This window comes from Rhinolophus hipposideros (assembly GCF_964194185.1).
Source record: "Rhinolophus hipposideros genome assembly, chromosome: 8".
Lineage (NCBI taxonomy): Eukaryota > Metazoa > Chordata > Mammalia > Chiroptera > Rhinolophidae > Rhinolophus > Rhinolophus hipposideros.
In genome coordinates, this window is record NC_138054.1 from 88,950,940 (window position 1) to 88,965,808 (window position 14,869).

The 14,869-nt window shown below is 42.3% G+C and overlaps 1 protein-coding gene across 12 annotated transcripts in view; it reads right to left on the bottom strand.

The window, feature by feature from the left end:
• Positions 1–9,236, bottom strand: part of KIF1B (kinesin family member 1B) — a 136,075-nt gene extending 126,839 nt beyond the window's left edge. For 10 of the 12 annotated variants that reach the window (XM_081054974.1, XM_081054985.1, XM_081054973.1 and 7 more), the window contains exon 1: positions 8,861–9,236. The gene's annotated coding sequence lies outside the window, so the exon portion shown is untranslated. Of the gene's footprint in view, positions 1–8,385; positions 8,650–8,860 lie in introns of those variants that run through there. The other 2 variants (XM_081054981.1, XM_081054979.1) reach the window with 2 other exon arrangements.
• Positions 9,237–14,869: the final 5,633 nt, after the last annotated feature.

The window sequence follows — 14,869 nt, forward strand, 5'->3', positions numbered from 1 at the left end:
TGTCAAATCACATGGCTTCTCCCTATAAACTCTCTTTCCACTTCTACCACCATTATCTCTTTTAGGACTTCAATACGTACTTCTCACCTAAGACTGTTAACCTTCTCGACCACGTTCTTTCTTCCTCCTACCCAATAGTACTAAATACGATACTGCCATTCTCATTGACTCCATCCACGCTACTCAAAATTGCCAGACTCACCTTCCTGAAGTACAGGTCTGTTCACTTAAAAATCCTCAAAGTTTCTCTACTGTTTACGAAGTAATGACTGAACTCCCCACACTGGCATTCGAGGTGTTTTGCAACATAAGCCACCTATTTTCACTATTTTCACAAAACACTTCCATCGAGGTTCCTTAAGCACCAACCACCAGAGGGTTTCCTGAAAGCATCTCATGTTTTTCTGTCCCTATGCCTTTGTTTACGTGTCCCTTCCACCCACTGTGTCTTGTTTTGTTCTCAAAATCCAATTTATTCTGTCGGGATCTTCTCGTATGCTATATATCTCTAAAGCCTCTATAGATTCTCTCCACTTCCCAAACCAAATGCAAATGCTTCTTCATTTAATATTTCTCAACTCACAGACCTTATCTAGGACAGAATAAGTTACTTTACTTTACTGTAGATTTTTAACTTTAAGAACAGAATCTTAGTCATGTTTCTAATCCCCTCTATCACAGGGTCTTGAAGATAGTAGTTAAAATATTTTAGTTGCATTCCTAGTTATTGTGTCAATAGTGATGTTTGAATGGTATTAATAAAAAATAAGTTGTTCCAAAAGGAACAAACGAAACAGAAGTCAACTCCTAGATACCGAGAACAAACTGATGGTTGCTAGATGGGAGGGGGTTGGGGGGGATGGATGAAAAAAGTGAAAGGATTACGAAGTACAAATTCATGGTCACAAAATAGTCACAGGGATGTGAAATACAGTATGGGGAATATAATCAATAATATTGGAAAAACTATGTAGCGTCAGATGAGTACTAGACTTATTGGGGGATCACTCCATAAATTATATAAATGCCTAACCACTATGCTGCACACCTGAAACTAACATAAAATAATATTGGAATGTCAATTATAATTTAAAAAATACATAGTCACAGGATATAAAGTACAGCATAGGGAATATAGTCAATGGTATATAATAGCTCATATGTACGGTGTCAGACGGGTAGTAGATTTGTTGGAGTTGTCACTTTGTGAGGTGGGTAAATGTCTAATCAATATGTTGGTTTGTACACCTGAAACTAATAACAACAACAACAAAACCAAAAACCCAAGTTTTTCCAAAATGGAGACAGGAAAAAAGGATAAAATTAATTTCAAATACCTTCCTAATTAAAAAAGCCAACAGTCATTCTTTTTCAGAAGTGATACACACATTTTAAAATTACTTCCTGAAAATAACCTGAACCTAAATATATATATATTTTTATTTAACTGTCCCGTGGTAAAACTACAACCATCTCTCCACAGTGAGCTAAAATTTTATACAGTGATAGGAAACTACACCTAAGTGGACTATAAAAAGTGTTCCTTTGTGACTTCCCTTATATTATAAATATAATCTTTTATAATAGAGATGTCCATCAAAGTATTACAGCTTCAAAACTCTGGTTCTTTTTTAAAATTTACCAACTATATAAATCTGAAATCAAGTTTAAATTCCAGTGAGAAACAATAATTACAGAATACTTTTAAGAAGTTATAGGAAAACAACACTTCTTATCATTAGCATAAAAATATATTTTCCAAGTTTTGAAGAGCCAAAGGAAGAAAGGTAGGAAAGGCAACCATACATACTCTATCTAAATCACTTACACAGCCTCAGTTCTAGACTGCTCTTCTGACCAGTTTTCCTTCCTTATGACAATTAGAAGCATCAGGAAAGCGGAATGGAGCAAAAATTCCAGAAGCGTTCACTAGCTTCTGGGATATAAAGGGATAAACATTTAATAAAAAAAAATTTTTTAGATCTAAATCATTTTAATTTTTCTAAATGTTTGCCCAATTGCTTAACGTTGATCTTGTGCAATTCTGTGTCTTGAGAGGTAGCCTGGATTATTAGGAGCCTAAGGAGAAGACTGATTCTCAAATTGACCTTTCAGCAAAGTGAGTAACAAGAACAAAATAATACTAGCTTTTTGGTTGGTTTGTTTTCATAATACCCCTTTTCTATAGAAAACAGTCAGGATTATATTCCTAAAACAGAGGTCAGTTCATGTCCTTAAAAACTTTTAACTGGTTCCACAGCCTCAGAACACAATCTAAAAATTCCAGGGGCTCCACAATCTAACCTCCTTTCCCAGTCCGTTTTCATTGCCCAACTTGAAGCCTTCTTCTCCACCACGCACCCTCTTACCACATCAAACGTGCAATTCCTGGAAGCCCAATCTCCTTTCTCAACCTATTCTAAGTTCGTATCTTTTGAGGACAAGGTCAAATACCACGCTGAAGCAGGAAACATTAATTCATACATTCCTTAAAGTCCCTCTTTCTGAGCCAAAAATCATACCTTCTTTGTTCCCTAAAAAAGTTGTGTTGATACCTCATTTTTCTACTTCATTCTGCCCTATGAGGCTCTCAGTAGTTCACTTAACTCTCATACATTGTCACAATTGAAAATAAAATTTAACCATGAAATACAGTCTTTTAAATTAAGAAGTCACACAATTTCCCATACAGAAGCAAATTTACAGTATCAACAAGCAGTCTATTTAAAAGATAATCTTTTCCACTGAATCACATTTTTTAAAAAATGAATTATAACTTAAAGAATGAATGGGTACCCAAAAGTAAGTCTGTAACTAGTGAGCCCATTTTGAGATGTTATACAAATTTCCTTATTATTACAAATTTTGCATCTCTCAGTCTAATACTTTCCATGAATACCAGGCAGTTTTAGGACCCAACACTGTGTCACTGATGATGGCTATACGTCCTGATAAAATGGCCCCCAAAATGTAAGAATTTATTTTTGTGTGTATGAATTACCTGTCTATTCTTGGTTTTTGACTCTATGGATAAAAATCAGCCATGAGCCAAGCTGCAATCACATGTTAGAAAAGCTTCTTTCTGCGTTCTAACTCAATGCCAAGAATCAGACTGTGCAGGAAGAGTCTCCTGACAGATCAGATTTTCAATCTAGTTGAGCTAGGGGCTAAACTAGCTCATCTGACACCCCAGCTGGTTTCTTTAATCACTATCTAAAATAACCTGATACGGTTTTTGGATTTATTAGACACATCTCCTTCTGCCACTATAATTAAGAAACCAAGGATCCTCCTTTTCACTGGTGACAAGATTTTATTCTCGTAAAGAAAGAGGTACATCAAGAAACAACGGCTCCAATGGCCTATGGCTTAAACCATTCAAAATCAGACTGATTTTTTATTTTCTCTCAAAGTTTGGAGAGTTAATACTAAACTCTAGTAAATCAATTCGTTCTAATATCTGAATCTATACCCTATAATTTTATTTTGGCAGATCCACTGGAACTCGGCCACTCAAATTCCAACATTCCACTGAAGTTCTTCCACTGTCAAAGTGGATGGCAACACCTACTCCAGGCCAAAATGAACTCAGCTCAAGCTATGGCGTAGAAATGGCAAGTATCAGTCAAAGATTAGTTCAAATTAGGTATGAGTCAAGGTTCTTTCTGAAATCTGCCCCTAACTACACCTTTGCAGATACCTATCTGGGAGGTAGCTGACTTATCTGAGCAAGAACGCAGGTCAGACTTTTCCATGTGTCAACGATGTGTCAATCTTGCCACGTTATAAACCAGTACTCAAAGTATAATAGGTATGTTTTCAATTCGGTGACAACTAATTGAATAAAAGTAGAATAAAAGTATTCCACTCTCTGTAAATTATGAGTTTTCCACTGGAATACTCAAGATTTATCTTAATGTAAAGCTACATACCTGAGCCACATTAGTCATATCCTTCACAAAAAGGACTTTAGTTATTATACTGGAATGTTGTACTCGCAGTTTGGAAAGCAGGTGGATTACCTTGTTTTAAAATGTCTTTGAAGAACATTTCTTCCTTTTACTTAAAAACCTGTTGGAAACACTTAGTATGTACATGCTTGCATCAAGGTAACTATAACACTTTTCTCTTAGAATTTCTTTAGAATTTATTACCAGAAAAAAATTTCTCTTAACAAACCATTAGGCTTTCTTTTACCAGAGTGAAAATTATGTAATTTATCTTTCCCTTTTTATCTTGACTTCCAAAAGTTTCAAAACTAAATTACAATAACCAATTATATTTGTATGTTTACTTTTTGCTCCTGTTACGTAGATTTTTGTTTCTTATCTGTATATAACAGCATCATTGTCTGTATATGGTATTTGTGGTATAAGTTTCTCAAATCCTTTTTACAAGCAGTAAGTGGTATAAACTGAAAATAAATAAAACTTTCCTATTAATAACCTATTTTGCTATCTAATGTTGGAAATATGGAATGTACTCAAAGTTCTAGTTCCTTAAAAAGAAAAACCAGAGTAAGCCTTTCAATATAAATGAAGTTATACAAAAATTTGTGTTGAATGAATTTGATAGCAGTGTGAGTGGCCGAAAAGCAGGAGGCCCATGAGACTGAAACGAGCCCCACCAAACAGAGCCGACAAAAGTTCAATGAAGAAGGGAAGTGAGCAATACTTTCAGTACTGCAAAGGTGTGAAAGGTGCCCCTGGTTTCAGCAATAAAGGGCTGGATACCCGAGCAAGAGCACTATAATGAAGTGGGGGTCACTGTAGCTCATCTGTGGTGAGTTGGGGAGTAGTAATCAGAAGGCAAGGAAGTGGAAATGCAAGTATCCTGGCTGCTTCCAGAACCCGACTGGGAGAGGCAGGAGAGAAACAGCTAGAAGCCACCAGGAATGAAGGAGGAATTCTTCTCCCCCACGTCCCTCTTTATGATAGGAAAGACTTGCATGTTTCTATATTTAATTCAACAGCTATTTACCAGGTGCCTACAACATGACAGGCAGTTCTGAGTTTGGGATAAACCAATGAACACAACAGATAAACGTCCTTGCCATGGAGGAACTTACATTCTAGTAGGGAGAGAGGGGACATTAAAACAGTAAGTTAGAATGTTAGGCAAAGCTAAGCATGATGAGGGAGGGAAGGCACAGCCAAAGGGGAAGAGAAGAAGTCCCTAAAGATCAGAGAAGGCAGTGACATGCAGGACACAAGCCAAGGCATTAGCTGAAGTCAGGGAGGGTAACCTTTTCTCTAAAACTGGAGGAAAGGGTAAGAAAGAAGGCAGAGCAGTCTGTAAGTAGCGGAAGGGGAAGCGGAGGGAGTTCATGCCCTTTTTTCCTGCAGGACAGAAGGGTTTTACGCCAAGCGTGGGGCAGTGGGGAGCTTGCTTAAGTGGTCAAGATTTTAGAAAAGCCACTGTGGAGAACGGGGAGGGAACTGAGCAGAACTGCTTCGACAGACACCAAAGACAGGCTCCGGGGAGACCTAAGACTACACATTACTGGGCACTACGTCTGGTGAGGTTTCTCCACCAGGGGAACAACTGGAGTGTATGGAGGGTAGGAATAATGCGAGGCTGGCATCTGCATAGAGGGCCTTGAATAATAAAGAAGAACTAAAACCTGCAAGTTCTAGGAAGAAAAGAGCTGAAACGATGCATCCCCGAAGTCGCAGAGTAGAAAAGGGAAGACAAAGAAGTAAAAAGTGGAAGAGGCTGATGGTCCAGGAGATTTGAAGAGGGAGAACACACAGAAAGAGACTACAAAAGTGAGAGCTGTAAATTATCAGTTTAAGATCTGAAGGCGAATTTGAGATCTTTGGGCAAATCTGAGGGTGATGACATGTTAGATGTGGCCACAACACTGAGTCACTGGAACAGAATGAAGCCAATGTTTGCTTGAGCTGAAGTCAAGGAATTTTAAAGTTAAGCGTAGTTAAAAGTAAGTTCAGCCAGCACAGATAATAAGTATTGTATGACAATACAAAGCGGGAAAAGGCTGACTGAAAATCATGGAAACTAAACTACCACGGCAAGGACGGCAATATGCTAATTATATGAAAACGGAAGAGTTGGAGTGAACCTTATTTTACCAGATCTTCACAAATTGTAAAATGTAGGTTCCTTGAAGGTAAAGAACTAAAGCTCTACATGCACTCTCAATTACCTGGTAATGAATGCCGTAAAAGGGAGCATAAATGAATCACTGGGCCATTAACCAAAAAGTTCAACTCAGTGGGAAGTGCAAGGCACCTTTTGCAGGTTTTTCCTATCACAAGCACATCTGTTTTCATTTATCTTCTACAATGAGCTGAACACACAAAAAACTGTAAGAGTATGTATATTTATTCGCACACTTTTATAGACTCCAGAAATTCACCAGTATCTGTTCCAACAAGGCCATCTTTCAAAGAGAACTACATGAAGTAGATATGCTTATACCTTGCACTTCAGAGCCTTGTGAAATTATGTATCAGTTTACAAGACCAAAGGGATATGCTTACTCCTGGAAAAGACCTGCTGTGATTAGCAGCCTGGGAAGGGGTTTACAAAAAGAAGGCAGAGGTCCATTGTTGTCCTTTATACTTTTGTATCCAGGACAAGACCATAGCAGGGAAGTGGGCTAGAAAGGTTTGGCTGTGGAGACTCTGTTGGCACCCTTCTGGGGAGCTTATTCTCTGCACAAATTGAAAGCGGGAAAGAGGAAAGAGAGAAAAAAGGAAAACTGCATTCATATCTGCGCTTGAAAAAGAAACAGTCTGTTCTAAGCCTTAGAAGCTGTACTTAATTGGATAAATTTTGGAAAAACATTCATCCGAGAAGACCTGCACAGACTCATAAAAATCTTGCCTCTAAATCAGATTCACAATCAGGCCTGATTTACCAAAGGCTGAAATTCTATTTAACCACAATTCTTAAGGCCTTTTTTATTAATCAAGTAAGTTTAAAATTTTTAAGCTTGGAAATATTTCTTCTTAATTGGGGTATGGAATTTAAAAAACAGACATTCTGTATTTCTCTCACATTAATGTAATAAAAAAAAAACCCCACTAGTTTCTGTTGTAGCCATTTTTGATTCAACCAAGTTTAAAAGAAAAGCTTAATGATAAAAATAAAAAGTAAAGTGTTATGGCTTTTCTTAGAAAACCCTATCTGAAAATTTTTTCGATTTCTCAATTTAAGAAGCTGTAGGAATTTCTTCATTAAGAAATGGAGTTAGAAGGAAGGCAAAGAACACAAAGAAGGCAGGCATGGCAGTCTGCAGGTCCTGTTCACATGTAGGATGTAGGAAAAGACAGGCTCACGCGGAACGCAGTTATCGATCACAAACACATCTGCTTCGCAATGCCAACGTGTGTGCAATTTTCATATTCCACCCTTCAACAATACATGGAGAACTCGTCTTATAATCCGACAGCCATACCGAGTTCACTAGAAAGCATCACCTCACTTAGAGAACACACGCTAAGTTTTATTATGACTAAGCTCAGCTGACAAAACGCCAGCCTCTAAATGAAACAGCCACCATTGTATCACTGCTGAAGAGCTATTCGCATGTAGTCCCCATACTTGCACCAGGCTTGCCCAGGCCCATCTAGGACACAAAGCAACATGTTCCGCGTAGCAGAACAGCTGCCCCAAAACAGTAAGAGACATGGGAGCAAGGGATCTGTTGACAATCTAATTTCAGCCACCTCCGATTCCACAAAGATGAGAGTCGCATCCTCAGTGACACTGCTGCCAGCCTCTCCCACTGTCCGAATATTCCAGCTACTTAATCACCGCACGCCGAGCTACTGGGACCGTCGAGCCACAGTGCGCTGTACCGAGGCCTGGGCGCCGTCCGCTGGCCTCGGCCATCCTCGGACCCAAGTACCTGAAGGGCCGCAGCAGGCCTCAGGGCCGTGGACAGCACCGGCCATGTCAGAGGGCCATGGACACCCAGTATTTCGCCCCAACCGGGACGGAACCTTGCAGACACGTTCCCGCGGCAGCTCACTTAGCCCCAAATCACCGAGGAGAAAAAGTGACTCCGGAGTTCCACTCCGGGTCACGGGCCAGGAAGGCGTCGCGGTGCCCGAACAACGACGAGCTGGCCCGAGCGGCCTCCCCGCCCCCACAGGCCGGTTTCTGGTGTGGCCAGTCACCCTGCAGGCCGCCAGGGCCGACCCTCGGTGCCTGCCAGCCACCGGACCGGGCTCCTACAGGATCTGTCGGCTCATCCTCCCAATATGGCTGCCGGAGCGCTCGGGCGGCGGGGCTCCGAGCCCACAGCCGCCGGCTCCCCAGCGGGCAGGCCCCCAGCAAGCCCCCTCCGGCCCCGCGCGGCGCGATTCCGCCCCCGCCCACCCCCCGCCGCCGCCTGACGCCCTTCCCTGCCTTTACCCGGCAAAGGGCAGAGCCACGTTCCCGGCCGAGCCGCGCTGCCCGCCGTAACGGGGGGGAGACGGCGGGGTCGATGAGAAAGGGCGGCTGTGACAGCGACACCGGGCAGCGCCGTCTCCACAGACCTGTACCGTGCGCGGAGCCCCGGGAACCGACAGACAGCGGCGGGCCTGCGCACCGCGGGGCCCCCGGAGCCGGGCAGCTCGAGGGAAACGGGGGCTCGCGAGGGGCGCTGCGCAGGACCCGGGGGTCGCTGCTGGCCGCGGGAGGGCGCCCCACCCCGACGACGCGGCCCCCACCCACCCGGTGCGCCGGCGGGCAGCGCTCGCCGCGCTCGCCGCTCCCGCCCCGCCCCGCGCTTCCTCGGCTCGGACCCCGCCCGGACCCCGGCCCGGCCGCCCATCCCCCCCGACGGGCCACTCCCCGGGCCGGAGGCCGCAGCCGCAACCGCCGCTCGCCCCGCCGCCCGCCTTACCTCCGCCGCGCTGCGGACCCACAGGCGGTGCACCCGGTCAGCAGGCGCCGCGGTGCGCGGGGGCACGGGGGGGCGGGCACCGACGCTCCTCAGTGCGAGCCGCGGCCGCCACGAGCCGCAGGGTGGCGCTTCGCAGCCCCATCACGCAGCGGCCCGGTACCGCATCGAGGGCCGCGGAAGGCCGGGGCGACACGACAGGGCGGTGGCGGTGGCTGCGGCCGGCGGGGAGCGGCTCAGACTCGCGCTGACGCCTCCCAGGACCGCCGCCGTCTGACTACCCCGCGTCGGTCCTCGCCAACCTCTGCCCGCAGCTGCAGGCGCGGGACACCGCCCCGAGCCCAGCCGCCGTGCGTCACTTCGACCCGCCCCGGCCCCCGTGACTGACGTGGACAGCGACCAATCGGAGCTCAGAGGTCGAGGCGGCAGGCCAATCGCAGGGCGAGCTGGAGGGGGTGGGGATGCAGTCAGGAGCTGCGGAGACACCAGGGCGCCCCCTGGTGGCCCAGAAGCCGGCGCTTGTGCGGGGGAACGGGGTGGGTAAAACCCGCTCCCAGTGTCTCCTCCCGAGCGACTCCCGAAGGGTGTTAGGCGGCAGCGGCCGCGCCTGGCCAACCGGATGATCCGCTTTGTAAGGGGACAAAGCCTGGGTAAGTGGGGCGGGGCAGGACTCCCCCAGTCGACGGCGGAGGAGCTGAGATGAATGTGGGAGGCGGTCGAGTGTGCAATCGTTGTCAGTTTGGGAAACATGTCTCACATTGAAGCCGCCGAACGCGGCGGAGTCGGAACAGAAACACGCGAAGGGATGAGTGCATTCTCCCGCAGAAAGCTTCCTGGCCTATTCTTATCGAAGCAGATCACAACACCTCCCACACGCCACCTTGGGAAAAAAGGCAGAATGAGTAATGGAAAAGCATGACTTAGTGGGCATTCCGCTTGTCTCCTTGGGAGACACGAGTAAGGGCCGTGAGTAAAGGAACAAACTGCTTTGTGTTGCCCCTGAGTTAATGAACCGAGCTCCCCTCTGGGAGATGCCCTTGAAGGCGGGTTCTTGGAATTCAGAAACCCGGAGAACACAAGAACTCCAGTAGCGATTTTTAAAAATCAGATTTAGATTCAGCTCCAAAGAAAAAGCCCAGCACGACCTATGAGCGATCCAGTTCAGTACTTCATAAAATATAATAGTCGACGGTTATGTGCAATTATGCCAAGCACCGTTATTTTATAAGGTTGTGAAATGCTTTTTTATTTGCCAGCAGAAATTGAAAATAAAATCGGATTTCCCCCCTGACTTCAATACAGTGTTGGGTGTAAAAAGTCTTCCTTGTAAGCATAGACACTACAACATCAACATTAATTTTCTACACTAATGATTTTGGAAAATCTCCACCCCACTAAAATCCTCATACTCTCCATCCAGTCAACATTAATTGAACATTTCTCATTTTATTTAGAATTTAAACTCCACCTACCCAGATTTGACATAGCTTACACTGCAGCATACAAACAATAGCATTAAAATTGGAGTAAAATTAATAATAATGTAATAAAAGGCTGGATGGAGGGAAGCCTGTATGACTAAGGGGAGTGCATAGAAAGAAAAAGAATAAAACAAAGTCAAAGGAACGTGCTACCATTGAACACAAAACTCAGTTCTTAGCTTCCTGAAAGCCAAGACAAAAATGAAACCACAGTGGGTTAGTGAACAGAAGTTCATCAATTCATCAGGAGACTTTTTCCCAGCTTGTAACTCTTTGCATAAGTACTATGATAAGCACCATGGAGAGTTACAGAAAAACCTAGATGGTAGTTAATATTGTCTGAGCTCTCAATGGAGATCAAACTAAAAAGAATCTAAAATAATGAAGGGAATGCAGTGGCAATCAGCACAAAAGCACAGAGAAGGGTCACTATAGGCAGATAAGGCTTTTCTAGGTTTCAAGGCCCAAATAGCTTGCTTTACGTAGGCCTTTTGCCCCTCTGACAGATGAAGTCACTCTGTAGAGCCATTGAGTTTCTCAGATTACAGATTGTGTACAAAGGCATCTCTTAAAAGTAGTAAAGTATTAGAAAATCGAATTTAGCCATGGCCCGGTAGAGTTATCCCTGGAATACAAGGAAAGAACAACATGAAAATATCTATTAATGTGATACACACAGCCACACACTACTACATCTAGTCAAGTTTCTGGATACAAGACCAATATACAAAACATCCAAAGTGTTCCTTTTCCTTAAGAATAGCCAATTAGAAAACATGATTTTTAAAAATCCCATTAAAAATAGCAATAAAACGATTAAATATTTAAGGATAAGTTGGCAAAAGATGAGCAAGACCCATATAAAAAAATTATACAACTGTATTGATGAAACACATTAAAGAAGATTTAAATAAATGGAGAGGTGTTCTTTATTTTGGGACAGGAAGAAACTATTACAAAGATGTCAGTTCTTTTCAAGTTAACCTATAAACGATGTAATTGCAATTAATATTTCAACAGGAATTTTCATTGAAATTGACAAAGTGATGGTCAAATTCAAATGATAAATCTATCCCATGTCCATTAAAAAAATGCACTTGCTAAAACAAAGCCAAGAATATCCATGGCGATTTTGAAGAATGAGGTGGGGGAACTTGCCAATAAGTTAGCAAGATTATTTGTAACATCATACTAACTAGGACTCTATTGCATTGGCACAAGAATATACAAATACAGAAATGGAACAGGATGGAGTCCAGAAACAGACCAGATGCGTATGGGAATATAACATATGACAGCACTGGCATTACAAATCAGTGGGGAAGTGATAAACCATGAATGATAATAAATGATGCTGGAACAATTGCTTAAGTGGTAAAAAAATGGAATCCTTACATCACATCGTACAAAAAATAAATTTCGGGTGAACTGAAAACATAAATAGAAAAGCAAAGCTTTAAGTATTTTAACAGGAAATATAAAATATTTTTACAACCTTGAGATAAAGAACAATACCTTAAACAAGAGGAAAAAAACACCACAAAAGATTGATAAATTTGACTACAATTAAAAAGAAATTTTTTTAAACCCACTTCTACACAACAAAAGATACTATAAAACAACAAACCATAGATTGGACACATGTATTTGCAACACATGTAACCAGCAAATTATTCAGACTATATAAAGAAATCGGATCAACTTACAATAATACAAATCAATATGAAAAATACAAACAACCTAACAAAAAAAAAAATGTGCAAAAGGATATGAGTAGACAGTTCAGAGGAAAGTATGAAAAGATACTTAACTCACTGGAAGTGAGATACCATGCCACATCTATCAAATTGCCAGAAATGAAAAGTATAATAATACCAAGTGGCATAAAGGAGTGAAATGGTACAACCACTTTGTGTAAGGAAGCAGGCTAACAGGAGATGAGCACAGCCCTCTAACCCAGCAATTCCTCTTCCAGGATATCTCCTAGAGAAACTCTCGTACAGGTAAATAAGGAAATAGGTACAAGAATGGTCTTGGCACCATTGTAATAGGGAAAAATTGAAATGCCCATCAACGAGGGAATGGATGAATAAATGGTGACATAGTCATATAATGAAATACCATGCAGCTGTTAAAAATGAGTGACCCAGAGCTGCATTTAACAACACATCTACAGCAGTCAGGGTCCAGTTAGAAAATAGAAAACATGGTATTACAAACACAGGAGATTTAATAGAGGAACAGTTATCCAGATGTTGAAACTCAAAGAGGAAAAAAAGAGGGGCTGATAACTCAGACACTAGAAACTGTGGGAAGGTTCTACACCCCTAGCATTGGGATAAAAATGAGGGGTTGTTACGGAAACTAGGAGACTGGAGGAGGGTCCAGGACTGGAGCTGGGGGTGTAGAGGACAGGTTGCTGCACTGGGAAAAAGCACCAGATGAAGGAAAAGAGCAAAATGAAGCACAGACTGAGACTTCTCTCCTCACCGCAATACCTTCAACTGGCAGGGAAACCAACTGGCAAAGAAGCTTGAAAAATAGACTAAAGAAGGGTGGGTACAGGGCTGAGAAACAATAGTTCAATACTAGTGACCTAGTTCAAACACTAGTTCAATAGCTAGCACGACGACTAAATCTCAAAAACATAAAGCTGAGCAAAAACAAAAAATGAGTTGCAGAATAATGTGTGCAGTATAGTCATGTCTCTTACTCATAAAGAGTGAAAACACGCAGATGAACACTATATTGTTTAGGACGACCTTCACGTATAGTCAAGTGAATGGGACTGACAATCACCAATTTCAGAACAGAGGTTACCCCAGGAAAGACAAAAGAAAGGAATCAGGAAGTAAGACCTCTACTTTTTTTATTTTTATTTTATTTCTTGGGGAAAAATGACATGAGGATGGAAATGTTGATAGAGTTGGGTGGTGGGTTAGATGAGTAAGTACCATTCTGTTTGTCTCCATACTTTACTGCCTGTTAAAAAATATTTCATCATTTAAAAACGATATTTGTCCAAAGGCATCCTGTCTGTGATCCCACCAGTAATCCTGTGCAGGCTGGGTCAGGGTCAACAGCTGGAGCAGAGGGGTGGGGACAGACCCCAGCAGCTGGGCGAGCATGAGAGGCTGAGAGGGCGGGGCATCACACTCACAATCCTCCCTCTGACCTGATTTGAGATCCACTGTTTTCACAACCTGTACTATAAAAGGCCACTGAGTCTTGGCCAAACAGTTGGCCTTCCTGACTCAGAGTCCATATTCATTCAAAACTGCCACAAGCTGCCGTTGGCACTGACAAAAAAATGTAGGAAGAGTCTATATTTATTTATGGGAGAATTAAGACTACAGTCCTCTGCAGGACTGTCCCTGCCTAAAGAGAATTTTATTTTCTGGTTATTTTAACTGAGGTCAGGTGGCACATGTGTTTAAGTCTTGGATCATGTTGCACATTTAAAAATAGGAACTGCTTATATTTTTGGACATAGGTGGCTACTATGTTGAAGCTAGAAAATTTCTGGTTTTTTAAATACAAAGTCCTTGTAAAAATTAATCTCTATTTGATACAAGCGTGTGTGCATGAAACACTGTATTAAGTAACAACAATATGGAGCTTGCAACAAATCAATAAATGCTCTGTTTTTTCAGGGAATACTTAAACAGGATGCAATTTGGTTTGTCATTAATATTAATATAAGGTGACATCACTTACACTGAGGTTATTTGGAATCAAAGAATCAGAACTGGAAGATACTTTAGAACTGATTTGTCCACCCCATCGGGAAACTGATGGGTTTGCTGAGAATAGGTTTTATTTAGTGGCTTCAACTACCCAGAACCCAGAAGGAAGGAAAAGAAAATCAGCCAAAATAGATGTTACAAAACTCATGCATCTAACTCACTAGAAAGTTCCTCAAGTCTGCATTCAGGTCTCTTATACTTTACCACTAATTCTAACAAGCTCAATTGCCTGAGTTCTTAACTAACAAAATTGGTGGGGGAAAATTGGAAATGGCAGAATTGCAACGATAGAAGAAGCCAGACTCATTCCAACAAAGATTAGCATTTTGAAAAGCACATGTAAAATCTCAGAAAAACAGTTGTCTGATGACATTTGGATCCAAATAACTTTTGGCTATTTAAGAAAACCAAGTTAATACAAAAAGTGAATTCTGATACTGGCTAGAATAGTCAAAAATCATGCTGCAGAATGTAAACACAATTCTAGGAGAGTAATTCCCAGAACATGTTGAATAAAGGGCAAAGGTGACACCTTTGAAAACAAGGTGCTCATCTTCCAGACAGCCTTGAAAAGAAAAAGTCTCTGCCTAGACCACTTTTTCTAAAGCCCCTAGAAGCAGTAGCAAAATTAATTGGTGTCATTTTCTCTTCCTTTTCTTCCAATGTTCAATTATATTTAAATGAATATCAGTTTAACCTAAGTAATAAATACATCACACTGCAAGTTAGCACAATCGCTGAGATCATCCTGGCCCAGAGGGCCACATAGTAAATACCACACAATC